At 29.4% G+C, this 19,703-nt stretch overlaps 1 protein-coding gene across 1 annotated transcript in view; it reads right to left on the bottom strand.

Moving 5' to 3' along the window:
- The window catches only part of LOC111638399 (ras GTPase-activating protein-binding protein 2-like), a 78,572-nt gene extending 62,138 nt beyond the window's left edge, over positions 1-16,434 (bottom strand). The window contains exon 1 of the mRNA XM_023384104.1: positions 16,223-16,434. The gene's annotated coding sequence lies outside the window, so the exon portion shown is untranslated. The remainder of the gene's footprint in view (positions 1-16,222) is intronic.
- Between the last annotated feature and the right edge of the window lie 3,269 nt (positions 16,435-19,703).

Below are 19,703 nucleotides of genomic sequence, written 5' to 3'. Positions count from 1 at the left end.
ATTTGAATGAGTTTAGCAAAGTAACTGGCATTGCTTTGCTATTGCATCTCCTTTTTTTGCTCTGTTCTGGTGTTTTGTTCATTTTTTTCACTCATTTTCCATTAGGCATGTGCAATTTTTAAAAAAATTTTTGCCCCTAAATTCCATTAGGCATGCTCAATTGCATCAGGGCATATGGACATTGTCACTGTGATCTCAATGTATCTCAAAACCAAAGTCTTGGACCCACATAAGTCATGTGATTTACATGATAACACTGCTGCATGTACTCAGACTACAACACTATCTTGAAAACAAAGTCACAGACCTCTACTTTTTATTACATTTTTGGATGCCTCACTGAAACTAATGGAAAGTGACAAAGTTTTATCTAAATTGATCAATCAAATATTGAGAACAAATGCAATTCTGTAAGCCACACAGAAGAGGTTTCACTAACACCCTGCCCCAAAAAAGTTTCAATGTAGAGTCAAGCATATGGGTAACAAAATAACATTCTTCCTGTTTGTCAAACATTTTCTTACAGTTTTTCCAATTGCCAGCAGCATAAAATATCATCTACAGTTTCATTTAGATTCAACAATTCAGAATGCAGTATTCACTTCATATCCCATCATACATATAGGAATAAATTTTCAAGGATGACGACCATGCTTTGATTCTGGAGCTTGAGTAACCTTTGGATCTTACCATGTTTTTAATGCCATTAGCATAAAGTACTTTTACCAATTATAAATTCATATATTATTACATGTCTTAAATGTTCTTCCAAGAAGCTCATTTTGATTGATACGAATAACTTTTTTAAAAACAATCAAAAACCATTATGAAAATTGTTATGTAATTAAAAAATTAGCATTTGAGCTAACTGGAGTATTATAGAAATTATGATACAGTTTAAAAACAATGCTTTAAAAAACCAATATTACTTATGATCCCAATAAAAACAACTAGCATATCTATCACTAATAATATTTTGACAAAAAAACAGCACAAATTTATTTATTCAAATGAATAAGCTAATTTTGTAACTAACCTAAACTGACAAAGAATTTTTCATATTACATTGAAGCTAAAACAATCAATCATTGGAAATTTATCTATGCAGTATACAGGAGTCACAGTTCAAATACAACTCCATTATTTAAGTCTACTTATTTAATTATGAATTAAATTAGCCAAAAAATTTAAGATCCAACATTATATTCTTATATTATCATGCACCTATATTTGTAACAGCATCAGACATTAAAAGATTAGTACCACTAACAATTCATTTTTATTGACATTAAAATCAAATTCTGACCAAAATGAAAGATTACTTCCACTGTATTTACACATTTTATTACACAAAACTATTTCAAAGGGGAAAAAAAACTGTTCTTAAGATCTGAATGAATAGTCTTATTTCAGTATGTGTCCTAATTTATTAATGAAAATTAATACTTATTTTCATTTCATCTTCATTTATTGGTTGTTCCAATTTTTTTAAACTAATATGTTCTATTTTATGTTCTAATTTCAGTTGTGTAGTCAGACCTGAAGAAGATCTATTTAAGATAGAAAACATTAGACACTAATAAAAACAATTTTCAACTGGAGATAAAGGTTTCGTGGATGTTTTTATTACAATTAGACCCAGTTCATTTGTATTACCATGTTATGTTATAGAATATTTTAAAATGCAATATACTAAGGCATATACCAAAATAAACCAATAGGAATAAAAACTGTCCTTTCGTGTTGAGAGAGAGTTTTTCCTGAGAATCACAGTTATGTACTATTATGAAAGTACTTGTAATTATACATTTTTAACCCAAATATTTTATTTACTTCATCTTTTCATTTTTTATACCAAAAAAGATAGCTTTTTATTCCTACTGATGGATTATTTTTTATCTGCATTTATAATTTGCAATGAATTTAAACATACAGAATTCAAAATTTAGGTTAATATTGGTGATGGGATGATTAATCAGAATTGAAAAAAAAGGGAGGAGCATTTTCTGGTAATTGGAATTAAGCAAATCTTGTAATGATTTCCAATTCTTCCACATTTAATATAAAAATAATTATTTGTTTTAGTTAGATGAAAAAGTTTTTTAAATTAAATATTAAGAATTAAGTACAGTGGTAATTCATACTTCTAATGCAAAATTTGACAAAAATTTACTTTAGAGTTTGAAAGATGCTTTGAAGTTCAAACCACATGCATAGTGAAAAAATGTAATGGAAGCACAAACACAATCTGTTGTGTGTCTCAATCACCTCTTGCATTATGATTGTATATTTTCAGTGTTTTTTTTTTTTTTTGCTTTATATGTGTGACACTAGAATCAGATAACACATGATCAGCTAATTTTAGCTCTTGTAAATTGAGCACATTAATCATGGAAATGCACTCTTAATTAACAATTCAACCAATGTCTACAGAAAATGAGAGAAATTATTCCACATCAAGTATATTTATTACAAAGCAAAGATCATGATTGTCTGATCAGGCAATTAATGTTCTAGGTTTCTTAAAGTTTCATTTTAAAAATGACAAAACTATTTGAAGTACAGTGGTGCCTCGTACAACGTACTTAATCCGTTCCAGGTGCACGTCCGTTATACGAAACGCATTTTCCCACAGAAATACATGTTAAAACACATAATTCGTTCCGCAGCATAAAATAACCGTACTGTACCATAAAAAATGAAAATGGAGCAGACACCAATTATGCCGGGTAGTCAGATGTTGTGAGGNGAATCACTGATTCTAGAGAAATGACATGTCATGGGTTGCTAATGAAAAAAGGTCGGAAACTGCTGACAGATCATAAATGACATTATGAATAAGAATACTCCAAACAGTTCAATTTGTTAGCCCTTTAAATTTGTTCAATAAGTTCAATTTGTTAGCCCCTTCAAACAATTTGTTAGCCCTTGAAGTGGCTAACAAATTGCCTTCAGAACTCAATATTCAAACTCTCATCACCAAAACCCTTCTGCTCATAATAACAGTTTCATTTTTTTTAATTATTTCTGCTCTTGTTTTTTTATGAATTAACAATTAATCAACGTTTATGTTTGTCGTAATTATGTTTCATTTAATTAAAAATGCTATATAATGTTTGCTATTTAGAATTTAATTAAAATATGATTTTTACAACTGAAAAGATAAATAAAATACTGTTTATATATTTTAATTATATATTCTACATATACTTTTTGGTATTTTCACATTCCTAATGCAAATTTGATGTTTTTGTAATCCATCATATTCTTCACTTTATAACAACCAGGTTAAAATACAGTATGGCCATTGGAATTTACAGTACCTCTAAATAACAGACAAACTTCTCGGTCCTGACAATGTCCACTATTTGGAGATTATACTGTATTTAAATGAGAATGGGAATGTTAATACATTGTATATGTAAAAACTCTATGCACAGAAAGCTAGAACTTCTGTAAATACAATATTGGACATTCCAATATTGACAAACCATTCCAATGAAACGAACGTGGCGTTACCTGTATTTGCATTTAATAAAACAATTATTGTTCTGGCAATTTTATTAAATCTATATATCATATTTTTTATTATTTGTGCTGTCATCGGAAAGAAATTTCTGTAATGTTTTGGATAGTGAGGAAGATGAGAAGCCTCTAAAAAGTCAACTCCACTGTCAGACTGTTATTTTCCTGATGTGTGAGAAACAATAAATAAAGACTCTATATTGGATAATTGTTTTATTAATTTTACAATTATTGTCTGGCAATTTTAAATATTTGCATTTGTTTCCTATTAATATTTAATTTAATAAATAAAATATGGTGAAACCTCCATTAGCAGACACCTCTACTTAATGGACCATTTTTATAATCCCCATACCTTTCAAATAGGACATCTATAATATTTACCTCTAAATAGAAGATGCCGTCACCCATAACTTACCTTATGAAAACAAAATCCTGTCTTCAATATTGTGAAAAAATTAATTACGTACGAAATATTTTAAAACTAAACCAAGAATCAGTTCAAATAGTCTTTCAAAGGAGGAATTTTGATGTAGGCATCAGATAAAGACTGGCTTAAAATAAAAATGGAGGAGGAAGGCAGGTTGTAAAAAGCCTAACAATATTCTTTATCTGTTAGAAACACTAATCTGGTTAAGCTGTCAATCACCATTTATTGTCATACATATTGATGTTATTAAACTTCTGTCTTATTGTTGGAATTAAGCTTATGTTACCAAGAAACCATAAACTTTTCTGAAGTTATTTATTTATTCAACAAGAACCATAGTACTATAGTAATGAAAAATAAACAGTTTTAAGGTTAATACAACAGTGTTTATTTCATGAAAGTTCAAAGATCATGTTAGGAAGGCAATTTACTGACCACTTTGAAGTGTAGGAAGATATTCAGTTTTCTCAAATTTATGAAGTCATCTTGATCTTAACAGTTTTGTGATGGCTAAAATAATTTTTAATAAATCATTTACTGAAAAAAGCAAAAATATTCAAAACAACTACTTCACACCTAAGTGATAATTCCAGCACATGAACGATAAAAAATTTTAATGTTCTAACGTTTTCCGCCGTCTTTCAGAGGCCCTCGTCAGGAAAATATTACAACGAACAGAAAAACAGTTTTTTCTAACAATTTTCGAACAAAGCTGTGTTCTAATTTTTTAACATTTAAATCGTTGTAATATTTTCCTGACGAGGGCCTCTGAAAGACGGCCGAAAACGTTAGAACATTAAAAATTTTTATCGTTCATGTGCTGGAATTATCACTTAGGTGTGAAGTAGTTGTTTCCATATTTAGTTCCAGTTTGTGTCAGTTTTTTATGCAAAAATATTCAAAAAATTACACTTACTTGATAACTACAAAGCAGATAAATCATTGTATACATTTTTATTAATCATTTAGATCAGCGATTCCCAACCCGGGGTACACGATAGGCTGTTTAGGGGTACTGAAAAAAGTTAGTTATTGTGGCAGAAAAAATATATTATGTATCACAAATTAATAGTATTAAAAAATTATTAGGTAAAAAACATTCCTTGCAACAATCACAAAATTTATTATACATTTCAAATTGCAAAAATAGAAATAAAAACTCATGCTGCCGATTTTACAATGCAACAGATCAATAAATGTTGCACAGACGATCAATGGTAGTGGTGATACCATTACACATGATTAGCGTACCCCAGGTTGGGAATCACTGATTCTAGAGAAATGACATGTCATGGGTTGCTAATGAAAAAAGGTCGGAAACTGCTGACAGATCATAAATGACATTATGAATAAGAATACTCCAAACAGTTCAATTTGTTAGCCCTTTAAATTTGTTCAATAAGTTCAATTTGTTAGCCCCTTCAAACAATTTGTTAGCCCTTGAAGTGGCTAACAAATTGCCTTCAGAACTCAATATTCAAACTCTCATCACCAAAACCCTTCTGCTCATAATAACAGTTTCATTTTTTTTAATTATTTCTGCTCTTGTTTTTTTATGAATTAACAATTAATCAACGTTTATGTTTGTCGTAATTATGTTTCATTTAATTAAAAATGCTATATAATGTTTGCTATTTAGAATTTAATTAAAATATGATTTTTACAACTGAAAAGATAAATAAAATACTGTTTATATATTTTAATTATATATTCTACATATACTTTTTGGTATTTTCACATTCCTAATGCAAATTTGATGTTTTTGTAATCCATCATATTCTTCACTTTATAACAACCAGGTTAAAATACAGTATGGCCATTGGAATTTACAGTACCTCTAAATAACAGACAAACTTCTCGGTCCTGACAATGTCCACTATTTGGAGATTATACTGTATTTAAATGAGAATGGGAATGTTAATACATTGTATATGTAAAAACTCTATGCACAGAAAGCTAGAACTTCTGTAAATACAATATTGGACATTCCAATATTGACAAACCGTTCCAATGAAACGAACGTTCCAATATTGCAGAACCTGAGGAAAGCCATTAAATATAGCAGAAAACATTAGTTCGATTAAAGAAATTGCTAGAAATAAAGTGGAAGGTTTTATAATACATATATGTAAAAACTCACTGTATACTATATAGTTTGATTAAATAAAGTTTGCATTAATTACATTGTTTATATTTTGAGAAAACCTGGTTGCCCACCTTCTCTATGGCTTTTCTGTTTATTAAAATTTACTATTATAGTCATTATTACAGATGATCAACAAAAATTAAATATAAAAGATTATTCTGGGAATTCTCAAGAAATGTGATTTTTTGTTTTCAATTCCTAATGGTTCCAAAATGTCAGGAATTTGGAAAGCTTAATCTTATCCATACACATTACAATTGTTTTATTGTTTGTACAGCATTATATCCTATTTGAAAGTCATAAAGCCTGATATGCTTTTAATCTGAAGACATTACAACTTGTTTTTTCTCAAACAAAATGTCAAGTAAAAAATTTTAAGATTCTTAACAAAGAATAAAATCTCATTATCTATATGTTAAATTTCACAACTGTTATAACACATCTATGTTAAGATGCCTAAGTCCACAGTGTCCAACCAATAAATTCAGTTTTCATTTTATGCAGTATTTATGTATTTTATTTATGGTTTTCATGTTTTAATTTATTAAGGCATTTGATTGTGTTGTTTTTACCTTAAACTGTGTGTTTTTTGCTATTTTAAGTTTATCAAAATGAGTATTGTTCAGGATCTGGAAATGGATTACTTCACTTTCCATTATTTGTAACGCTATTAATGGTAAAAATTGATTTGGACTTCGAATGATCTCTTGAAATGAATTAAATTCAAAGTACAAGGCACAACATCCCACTTATGAGATGATGTTTGTCATGGAAGGCTGATTTCTTTTCTATAGTCTGTGCAATGAGAGATTGCACTAACAAGGGAACTGTTCGAGTGTCTTTTAATAAATGTTAACATTTAGTTAATAATTATGTTAAAAGTATACAAACTCAATATTATTTCTGTAATATTCACTAGAAGAGTTAATCAGGGTCAATAACAATCAAATGTCATACTATTTTGTATTAGTTTAACACAAATATGCAAGTTTAACGTAAGTGTTATTTATACAAATATGCAAATTTTTAGCAGTGAAAGAGTTGCAGAGGAAGATGACGATATTACATTTACAGAGTAGAATAAGGAATAAATTCAAATAAATGTTATATAGATTAGATTGCGGTGGTTGGCAACGCGGTGTTTGACCGTTGTCCCTAACCTACATGATGTCAGACCATGGCTAACTCTACTTTTTGGATTGACATGCTTCTGTCCAGTCGCTCACCTCACCGCACACTCCAACCATTGTTTCCATGGTCAATGTAATTGTAACTCTTTTATATAGTTCTGTAAAATAAACTTGTGACGACGACTATTGGACTTCATCAACTGTCCTGGAATCATATATTTGACGCAATGATGACACTATTCGTAGATGTAATCGGATTGATACCACAACATAGTAATCTGGACTAGGTGATCCCAGCAACACCAACCATTTTAAAATTCTAATCAGACTTTGACGGCAAGGAGAGAAAAAAAGGAGGCCTACCGCCTTTTTTTTCTCTCCATGCCATTTAAAAAAGTTTAAAAGTATATTGTATGGTAAATTGTTTCCTATTGTATGCCTGTGATAAATAATGGAATATTTTCAATATTTGCTGTTTTGCATTTCATTAAGAATTTTGAGTAAATGGAAATTAGCTGTGATTTCTTTGGGGATAGTGTTGCAATATTAACTATCTGAAATAAGATTAACAATTTATTCTGTAATACATAATTAAAGCATGTATATCTACATATAAATGATGGAAAATTTTCAGTTGTCCTTAGAAAAAGATTGGGTAATCCAGGATCAATCATTTCCATTCTTAGCTTGAAGTTCATTAATGAATGAATGAACGAATGAATGAATGTTCAATACCACACTCTTAAAAAAAATTAAGTTAGTTTAGGTTTATGTCCTAAATATCTTTTTACATTGTTTGAATATTTGAACCAATTAGTATATTGTAGCATTGCCATTTGATAGTGTTATATAACAAATCTATATTGGATAGATAAAATATTTTATATAATTCCATCTACAAAAAGCTATTCACATCAAAAAGATTATATCTGTGATCAAAAAATATCTGAAATGGTTCAATAAAATACAAAATTTGAACTTATTCATCAAAATTTATTTTGTCTCCTTCAAAGTAATCCCCTCCCACTGCAATGTATTTATATACCAATGTTTTTTCCAATCCTAAAAACATGCTTTAAAGTTGCTTTCATGAAACCCTATCAGGAAATTTTGTTTTATGGCATCAATCAACTCAAAACAGTGACCATAAAGTGGAAACAGGAAATTCACACAGTATATCAGGTGAATATGGAGCTTATGAAACCGTATTTGTTTAATTTTTGGCTAAAAATTCACAAAAAAGCATTGTGAGCAGCTGCATTATTGTGGTGCAAAATCCATGCATTTTCTCACCATAAATAAGGTTTTTCTACAAATTGCTTCACACAAGACACAAAATGCTCAAATATTGTTGGTTGACAGTTTGGCCAGATGGAAGAAATTTGTGATGCACAACACCACAATTAAAGAAAACAGATTATTGATTTTTGACTGACTGTGACATGGTCTTTTCAAGTCTTGTATCACCTTTCAAGCCCCATTCTCTTGATTGTTAAACTGTTTCGGTGTCAAAAACACAGATCCATGTTTCATCACTTGTAATAATGTGTTTTAAGAATGATTCACCTCCAGAAAGCATTTTCTCGACCAATTGAACACATTGTTGTTTTTATTGGGTTGTTCAGAAAGTAATTTCATTTTTTTTTTACCACTAGACGGATTAGTCATATTTTTCCTGCCATTTTTCATTCTAAACCATATCATCATTATATATTTTGACAGCTAGCATTTTAAGGCTTATTTGTAAAAAATTTTGTTTGATTCTGTGCAATTGTTTATTTTTTGTGTCCCATCAAATATGGAAGATTGATAGCAGCATTTTCGGCATATTTTGCTCTTTTATTACCGAAAAGATAATAATACTGTTCAAGCGAGAAAAAAATTGTGGTACATGTATGGAGATGATGTGTTGAGAGAAAGACAGTGCCAAACTGGTTTACAAAATTTTGTTCTGGCAATTTCAATATTGACGATGCATCATGTTCTGGATGGCCAGTTGAAGCCAATGAAAACAAAATAAAGGTATTAATTGAAGCAAACTGCCAAATAACACATGAAATCACTAAGATTAAATTTGTCAAATTGAACTGTTTATGATTACTTGAAACAAATTGGTTTCATTTCAAAGCTTGATATATGGGTTCCACATGTTCTTAAAGAGAGATTTTCTCTTTAAAATTTCCTTAAAATCCCACCAAAGAGAGATGCTCTCTTTGGTGGGATTTTACGGAAATTTTTTGTTGGAGCTTTTACCAGACAATTTAACAATTGATTCGAAAGTGTACTGCCATCGAGTAAACAAATTGAGTAATATCATCAAACAGAAAAGGTGGCCAGAACTGATCAACAAAACAGGTGTAGTGTTTTACCACGATAATGTCAAATTTCACACTGTAACTTGTCAGAAACTGTTATAACTTAGATGGGACATGCTATCACACCAACCAGATTCACCAGATCAAGCACACTCAGATTATTACTTGTTCCAGTCTATACAAATTTTTTTTAACTGTAAGACATTTACTTGAAATGACAATGTCAAAAATCACTTGGATCAGTTTTTTGTAAGCAATGATCAAAACTCTTATGAATATGAAATCATGCTACTACCAGAAACGATGACAACAGGTATTTGACCAAAATGGTCGATATACAATTCAATAAAATATTTATTTATTATAAAAATATTGTGCTTTTTCCACAGAAAAAAAACGAAATTACTTTCCGAACAACCAATTAGAAAAAATTCAACTTTTTGGGGCGACTCAAGAAGCGACACACCACAAGCCCAAATGGTCTTTTAAAAATGCTTGACAAAATTCAACTGATATTGGAACATGTTCAATAATGTTCTTAATTGTTAAATGAGTAACAAAGCAATGAGCACCAAATCTCTGACTTGAGTAACATGTGGTTCATCAGTTGACGTGAATGATCTACTAGGGCTTTGTTCATCATCGTGTTCTCTGCCTTCCTTGAACATCTTATACCACTCAAAAACTCATTTTTGATAGACTATCATCATCAAATGCTTTTTCAAAATATCCAATGTTTTTGTAGCAGTAATACCATTGCAAAAACAAAGTTTAATGCACATTCTTTAATCAATTACACTTGATATTTTGAAAAATCACTGGCATAAAATTCTCACACAAAACAAACATTTATTTGCAAACAAAAACAGACAATGATATATGAATTGCTGCTAGATAATAACTCAGGTACCTGGACATTTTAAGTGCTAATGTTCAACGTATTTGCAACAAGTTTTCTTCTTCCCACTCTTAACAACAGTAGTATGTTCTACTTGTATCATTTATTAACTATAACTTTGGAATACACATTGTTGATAAAAATGCAGCTTTTATAAATATATGGCATGAAGGAATCAGTGGAAGAGGTGGCAATGAAATTGCTTCATGTGTATTAAAACTTTTTGAGTGTTGTTGTTGTTACACCATTCAAAAAACAACTGATCATGTAGCATGACAACTTCCGTGATCAAAATAAAATTATCCTAACAGATTTTTCCTGTTATTACAGGTATAATCGATGTAGTGGATCACAAATTTTTAGTCTCACAAGATTTATTTCTTAGCTATTATTGCAACTTCGCTCAAAGAAACTTCATGGAACACTTTTTTTGCAATGACAGCGTGTATAGCCTTGCCCTCCACTTTTCGAATTAGCTGCAGCTGCTTCTCTCAGCGATATTTCTTGAGAAGAAATCTCATCTATGGAAAGTAACTTTTCTTTACAAATTATGAACTGATTACATTATTACGTGATTACAAACTGATCTGTTAATGGTGTCTTTTATTCAGATATCGCCGACCCCTCTCATCTTCTGCCACTTGACCTGACAAACTGATCCCCACCTCACGGGATCAAAAGACCTTGTCCTACCTCCGGCTACCCACAAAGGATTTGGTGACAGACTGTCACCTCTCTGTCGACATTGGCTTCTCGGGTGTCGTTTCGACCTCCATCAAAGCTTATCTGTGCTTGTCAACATACATCGGTGATTGTTTGAATGTATAATAATATAACTAAATATTCGGACTTTCACCGATGTATTTTGTATGTGTTGACATTCACCGGAGAATATCGACATTATCTAATTTCGGTCCTTCACAGTAACATATACACCAGATATTCTGCAAATCACCTTTTTTTCAAACCTGAAAAAAAAAATGTTTGCACCAATTTCGAAGATGAAATAAATGTCTCTTGTGCATGGCATATTTTCTATGACAATCCAAGTTCTTCACATGTGGACTAAATCCCCACATTTGTATATGTTTTATTGTATATGCTATATAAGTTCAAGTACTTTTGTTTCAAACACTATTATTGCAGTTACCCAACACTCATTTGTATTATTTTTTTGTAGTCATATATTTTGACATATTTGAATATATTTGGAATATTCAAAATACATGTTATGCCTAGCATTCCAATTTGGAACACTAATGAGACCTGATGCAGATATTTATTTATAGATTAAAAGAATATAGACAAACATTTAAATGTATTAAAATTTGTTGGTGGAAGTACTTTTAAGGTTCTTTCAAGTTGTCATATATATTTTCTTTCAGCCTAACAGAGATTTTAGTACTTACATTCTACATTGCTGAGAGAAATAACTATTGAAAATTTCTTATATTATGATTGTTATATGAATATCATTTCTTTTCAATTAAAATTTCTAGATATATCATTATAAAATTTTGTCGGAAAAATTAGCTTTAAGAATTTGTTTAAAATGAATTCTATAATTACAGTAGAACCTCGGAAACTCGGCCTAATGTGGACCGAAGGGTGGCCGAGTTTGTGAAAATGCCGGGTTATCGGGAATGTGGTTAAAAAAANATAAATTCAGAACATTGTTTTGCTTATTCTAAATGTTCTCACTTTATTGGGTCACACAAATTAGAATATGGTCCTCTGAAAATAGTTTGGATAGCAGTTGATATAGGACACCAGAATAATCTTAAGTTAATAAATTTCAAAATCAAATCAATATTAGAATTATCTGAATACATAACACCACCACCAATTATATCAAAATCGAGAATAAATACACAGTACATTTCATTCAAAATTAATATTCCCTCGTAAGAAAACACATCTTTATAGTCCACATTTCTTCACATTATTTTCATTTAATATTTTTCTAACTTTAATTCAACTTCAGTTCATATATTGTACATTATAATTAGCAATTTTAAAGAAGATTCATTACTAATTCTAATTTTATCAGAGAAATGATTTGGGTTAGTAGGTAAGCAGTGTGACAATTTTTTGGATGTGAAACAGTACTATTAATCATAAATATAAAGATAAAATTATTTTTAACAGTATAAAACTTCAAAGAATACTGATTAAGAACATTATAGATACTAGAAATATTTAAAGTAATATTGAAAGGGGATTACATTAACAATAAAGACTGAAGCATTGTATAACATGGGATTACCTTACACACAATGGAGACATAACCTAATGCCCACACTATAATTTATATTATAGTGTGGCAATAAATATATAACCTAATGCCCACATATAATTTATAATTATTATCCTGTTTTGTGTATATATTCATGTATATATATTTTAGTATATTATTATCCATATTTAATTTTACTTTCACAGCTGTTAACAGAAGAAAAGTATAACAATCAACTAAAAAAAAGACTCCTCTCAAGATTTTTACATTTTTGGACTTTGAATCTTAAAACGTTCAGAAATGAAAAAAAAAAAAAAAATCGTTTGGCTTGTGTGTATGTAAGGCACAATTTTGTTCATCAACTTTGAAGCTTAATAACTCCTGTGTTTTTGTCAGAATTTCCTGAAATTTTACAAAGAGGTTTGTATATTAAGGAGATTGATCTACTAAATTTTGGTGGTTAAAGATCAACAGGGTGGAGAGATAGAGAGGATCAGGTGTCATACCCCAAATGGGAGTTGACTTAATGGAGATTTTACTTGTTATTAGCATTTACAATTTTTTTCTTTTTTATAAAACTCATTTCTATCCTCAAAATGAAGCTTTCTGTCATTTTATAATAATTAATTAATTTAATAATATAAAAAGTTTTTAAAATCATAACAGATGACACCACACACAATCAAGTATTTTTGCCAGGAAAATTATGCAACTCATTGCTCAATTTTTTAAAATAAGATGTGCATTAAGCTAAATACTAGTTTTGTTCAAAATATGTAATAAATCATAGAACACTTGAAGCATTCCATTTTGGAATCTCAAAAAAATTTGAAATTCAGCAGTTAGACCTGAAGCAGAGTTCTTAAATAAGCCAAAAATGGTCATATTTCTCAATAAATTGTTTGTTGGAAAATATGTGTATGGGGTTTCGTTTTTCTAGCAGAAAAATAGTATAAAAGTAACTAGTTTCAACTAAAATTTGTAAAATTAATAATTTCTTAGCAACATATTTAAAAAAATTGCATTGATTTGGTAATACACTATGTTTGCATTCTTTTTATCATTTCTCAGTAACTTTTATACTGTAGGATTGCGGCAATATAAGATCCATAAATTATTGATGTTCACAAGAGTTTGCATTCTAAAACAATTATATACTTTAATATGATCATAAACAATTTTTATCAAATATTTAAAAAACTCTTAAGGTTTATGATGTGTTCCTGATTAAGTGTACAGGGTGCATTCTATTCAACCATTATTAGAAATTTTCATTTAAGTTACAAAAATATCAGCAGTGTTGCCTACAGTAATTCAGATCACAAGCATCACACATTTAGTTTTCTACAATTTCTTGTTTACTAAATGAACAAATTCAATATTCTGATGATAGAAACAATTAAACATTATTCATCATTATTTGTTTGTTATAAATTCCATATTAATATTAATGATTACAGAAATTAAAAATAAGAAATATACCAAATTCTGCAAGGCTTAAAAATATTCAACTGTAATCATTTAGAAATTAAAGATTTTCAAAATTCAATATTAATTATAAAATATTTTTCATTTTTATACATGAAATCAACAGAGACAGTAACATTTTAAAATTTCTTATATAGTCTTATTTAATTTGAAATTTTAGGTTTCTGAATTTTTTAAGATTTAAGTCTGTACTGATAGTAAATTTAAATCTTAAATTTAAAGTTTCTGTTTATAGATTAAGAATAAGATCTTAAAGGTTAACATAGATAGTTACAGAATTAAGAATGCAAGAAAGTTAAAATAGATGATAGATTAAAATTATTTTAATCGTTCAAAATAAAATTTACTCTATTCAAATGAAATCAAAAAGATAATGACACTGAACTAAATGGATGCATTAAGATAACGAAATATACAAATATTTACAATGCATAGACAACTAAATTCATCTTTATTATAAATTCAGAACATTGTTTTGCTTATTCTAAATGTTCTCACTTTATTGGGTCACACAAATTAGAATATGGTCCTCTGAAAATAGTTTGGATAGCAGTTGATATAGGACACCAGAATAATCTTAAGTTAATAAATTTCAAAATCAAATCAATATTAGAATTATCTGAATACATAACACCACCACAATTATATCAAAATCGAGAATAAATACACAGTACATTTCATTCAAAATTAATATTCCCTCGTAAGAAAACACATCTTTATAGTCCACATTTCTTCACATTATTTTCATTTAATATTTTTCTAACTTTAATTCAACTTCAGTTCATATATTGTACATTATAATTAGCAATTTTAAAGAAGATTCATTACTAATTCTAATTTTATCAGAGAAATGATTTGGGTTAGTAGGTAAGCAGTGTGACAATTTTTTGGATGTGAAACAGTACATGATGTTCATTGTAAATTATAAAATTTGTAAATTTAATAAGGAAAACAATCTATTAATCATAAATATAAAGATAAAATTATTTTTAACAGTATAAAACTTCAAAGAATACTGATTAAGAACATTATAGATACTAGAAATATTTAAAGTAATATTGAAAGGGGATTACATTAACAATAAAGACTGAAGCATTGTATAACATGGGATTACCTTACACACAATGGAGACATAACCTAATGCCCACACTATAATTTATATTATAGTGTGGCAATAAATATATAACCTAATGCCCACATATAATTTATAATTATTATCCTGTTTTGTGTATATATTCATGTATATATATTTTAGTATATTATTATCCATATTTAATTTTACTTTCACAGCTGTTAACAGAAGAAAAGTATAACAATCAACTAAAAAAAAGACTCCTCTCAAGATTTTTACATTTTTGGACTNAAAAAAAAAAATCATTTTTTGAAATGAAGAATAAACTTAACAACCACATTTCTTTGTTAATTTCCTTCAATTTGATATCACATTTTACATTTTTAAATTACATAAATTTAAATAATTAATCCTTATAGCTTGATTCCTTCTGCTTTTATATAAAAACTATTTAGGTTCCATCATATCCTTAAAAAAAAATCAATGCATTCTCTACCCAAAAACATATTAAAAAATTAGTATATTTATATTGCAAATTCAACATCTATTTCATATATAAATCCATCGCTTGCACTTCTAAAAATGGAGCAAAAATATGAAATAGATTAAGACCCATGTGTAACTTTGAATACAGATTTATGACGATCGAGTGAAATTATTTACTTGATTATTATTAATAGTTAAGTTATTAAGAGGGAAAAAAATGCGTTAGAAGAATGTTAAGAATGGATGAAAATCTTACGAACCACACTTCAACCAAAATAGGCCTTACACATGGTCTTACGCACGAGTATATAAGAAATTTGGAAAGGTTTCGTTAATATATTCGAATTCAATCGTTCATATATGGACGAATACCGACGACAAACGACGAAAGAAAGCGAATAAAACATTAGAGAAAGGAGAAAAACGTAAAGGTTTAAACACCGTCTTGTATAAATCACACTAAACAAAAGGTGTGCTTAAGCCTAATGCATCTTACCCGAAAACAGGAATTTGGTTAGTCTGAAAAATATCTTTTCACTGGAAAACTTGAATTCTTCGTTGGTAGAGATCGGCAGAAGGGATTTTTTAAAGGAGACAATAATAATTCTCTTTTATTCTGACTTGCTTTAGAGTCGATCTGCATCAGCCAGGATTTCACAGCGCGCAATGGCTAATGGGTACTGGCACTTTGTTATTAGTTGGTGAACCCCGTCCCTATCCACATATGTCAGACCATCGTCTGCCTTATAAGGTTTTATTGTAAAATGAATTTATTCTGTCTTATTTTTTCATTTTAATACTTCTTATAAAATAATAAAATAATAAAATATTTTAAAAAATATATTTATTGGATTTTTTTGTAAAATTTATTTTTTAAAAATCATATGTTGCATTGTTGCGTATCAAATTATTCAACAATTAATTTGAATTAAATAGCTGTTGTTGAAACGTTTAACGTCTACAAAACTATCGGTTTTTCTCATATATAAGAAATCCAGTTTATTAAAATTCTCTTTTGGAATTTTTCGGGAAAAATAATCCCTGTTATTTTCAGGAATTTAAAAGTTTCTCGTGTTTATTTCTCATATTCATTTTGCTAAATCAAAGCATTTATTATCAGAATGTTTTAAAGAATACACGTCTTACTTAGAGTTCTCAACCTCTGGTGAAAACCCCTAAACAGACAGGAAATTTTCCCAAAACTAATAAGAGTTCATCCTAAAAACTGAAACAAATTCCCCTAAAGAGAATGTAATACGTATCAAAAAAATATCAGTCTTCAGACAATCCATAGAAAAACAAATTTTTACTTTAGGGAGCAAGCGGAGTGGGCACAGTTGAGGAAAATTATCACATAATGAAGCGAGAGCAGTCATGAGTTGTGATTTTTGGAAGCTCCTATTCGTGGTTGAAACTCCACTAACCATTATCGGCAGACTAACCATATCGGCGAAAAACTCCACGTGGCTGTGGCCACGTGGAGTTTTTCGGGTTCGAGTCCGAGCGAGGCGCGAAACCACCGAACTCCCAGTGTTCAGGGAATGAAGACTGCTTGGCCACTGGTGGGCATCGGAGTCGGTAAGTTTTAAATGACTCTACAGCTCTGAATTACCCTCTAAATTTTCCCTATCGTGCTGATTACCTCCTAAATCTAGGGAGAAACTCCTAAATTGGCATACAACAAAACTTGCTCTCAATATTTAATAGGTCTAAAACGCAATATAAATTTCCGTACGTCTTTAACAGAAGTATGGATGGATTTCAGAATTTATAATTCCGAATTTTCTAACGAAATACTATTATTCATTTCGATTTATTTTAATCTTTTTCTTATTGACTAAAGGACGGATTGAGTTCTCTCTATGGACGCTTTTACATACAGTTGATATGGTTATAGTTAAAATAAAATAAAATAGATAGCCTCTAATATCAATTCATGTGATTTTATACCAACATATCAATGCATAAGAATGAAATATAATTATATGATTTTGCTATACGAAACCGAATTTCTTTCACTAAAATGGGCCACGTTTCTTTATGCAGCGAGTGTAGCGAAATGACGTCACGAGCAGTGTTGGCCAATTAGAAACCAGTTTCAATGTGTTCGCTGTAAAGCGCTTCTCGAGCGCTGCATAAAGAAACGCGAGGATGGCGAATGAGTATACAGTAGTTCTATTTAGGTAGTTACATAAATCCTCATTTCAGCCATGTTATTTTAATTATCATTTTATGCATTTTTGACATGCTTTTGTTAAATTTTCTTGAATTCATTAGTGTTTATTCTCGCATGTAATTTAACATTTGTTAATGATCTGGAAAAGATCTCATTGGCAGTCTCAAGCAACGTTATTCGATTTACGTTATTGATCTACTTTGTTATCTTACCGAAACATTGGATACATTAGTCAAAAATATAAACTAATGAGTTTTTAATGGTGTTAATCAGTGAAAATCGTATGATAATTTAACAAATGAGTTCTTAAAAATTTTAATAATGCTGTTTACTAAATAAGAAAAGCATTTTCCCGAAGCATCACAATAAGCAGGAAGTGATAACAAAACATGGATAATTGGATTAGTGTAATCCGCTTTTATTAACCACTTCAGGGCTAGTCTGTGTAAAAATATGACGTCCTTTCCTTTACTATACTATTAACTAATAAAGTTAAATTAAGCAAGAAAAGTACAATAATTTAGTATTCAAGGAAAATAGTAACGAATGGTCTACAAAAGTACTGCACTTTTCAATTATAACAGAAAATTTATATTAATCGTAAAAGCGAGGTCCACTATAATCGGGTGTACTATATAACAAGGAAGGCAAATGATACACTTGCCCCAGGCATAAAAATGTTGAGTATGAGAGAAAATTTTCAAGGACAAAATGAATTTTACATTAATAAATTCTATAAAATGAAAGCATGAGATGTAATTTTATAAATAAAATAATCCCTAATAAATATATTGGAAAGTAAATTAGTTAAAAATATAGTATACTCTTGTTTTTAAACTTACAATTTTCTATTGTGATTGTATGAAATGGCACATGTAAAGTATGGATTTTTCTTCTTTGATCAATTTCAGTATGATATTATATAGTTAAAAATTTAAAACCAGATACCGGACATCAAGCTTGTGAGAAATTACATTTCGATTTAGAGCCAGTTCGATTAATCACGTTTTTCCAGAAACCATTTGTTTCTACAAAATAGAATCTGTTCTAGATAACATTGAAGTAATTTGCCCCAAGGTATGCTTTTAACAGGACAATAGGACGGACAATAGGTACAAATTATCTAACCCGGAAAAGATAGAGAATCATTAACGGTAATAAATTAGCAAATCTAAAACTGTCATCATAATTTTAAAATTTTATAATCTTAGTTTTAAATAAAATAAGCATGAATTTTGTTACTGAAATATCAAAATAAGATCAATTTGTAATTTATTAGAATAGGTTAGGTTAGGTTTGAACGTGGATCCCCACTGTGAGGACATGACGGTGCACGTAGGTAAAGTTTGATTCAAAATAATAATACGATAAGACCAAACAGAATGCTGTACTAAAGCTTAAGACTTCGTCTTAGCCGCGTAAAATACTATTTATAGTACTTATACTACCAGAATTAAATTCTTAACGTACCTTTTCATCATAATATTTTTAATTTTGTTATTATATTAACTTTCTCCCTCTCCCCCGCGAGGGAATTTCTAAAAATCCCTTCTTAGCGTGCATTCTCAACCAAATTTTAACGTTCAACTCCTAACTGTTTGGGCTCTGCGCTTATTATTACGGTATTATTATTATTATTACAGTGGTACCTCAGGTTACGAACACCCCAGCATACGAAATTTTCAGGATACGACATGAAATTCGAACATATTTTTGCTCCACGATACGAACAAAAACTCACCATACGACGTTACATTAGTTCGCATTTTTCATTTGTTTTTCTTACTACAGTTATTTTTTT

The sequence above is a fragment of the Centruroides sculpturatus genome, unplaced genomic scaffold (genome assembly GCF_000671375.1).
Source record: "Centruroides sculpturatus isolate CEXI.00-Female unplaced genomic scaffold, Cexi_2.0 scaffold1235, whole genome shotgun sequence".
In the NCBI taxonomy this organism is placed as follows: Eukaryota; Metazoa; Arthropoda; class Arachnida; order Scorpiones; family Buthidae; genus Centruroides; species Centruroides sculpturatus.
The sequence above is the reverse complement of the archived record's forward strand: the minus strand, read 5'-3'. Positions and strand labels throughout refer to the sequence as shown.